Below are 276 nucleotides of genomic sequence, written 5' to 3' on the forward strand. Positions count from 1 at the left end.
TGGGAACGTGTCCGCTTGTCATCGGACGAGGTCTATGCAGTGGTGCTCTAGTTTTCTGGAGCAATAATCCACATGTCAAGGAAAGATTTACAGTGTCATATGCCTACGCTATCACCTGCAATCAGCAAATGAGGAGGACATGGAGCAAGGCTGTAGAAGACTGTAACCTTACTGACTTTAATGTGGCCTGTTTACTCAGTGTCAAACTAAACTCCTGTTTGCAGTAAATGATTTATGGAGGGAGGAGAGAGATCAGGAGGAGGAGTTCAGGCACAA

Source organism: Aulostomus chinensis, chromosome 15 (genome assembly GCF_037954235.1).
Source record: "Aulostomus chinensis isolate RoL2024-O1b breed Wild chromosome 15, RoL_Achi_v1.0, whole genome shotgun sequence".
NCBI classification, from domain to species: domain Eukaryota; kingdom Metazoa; phylum Chordata; class Actinopteri; order Syngnathiformes; family Aulostomidae; genus Aulostomus; species Aulostomus chinensis.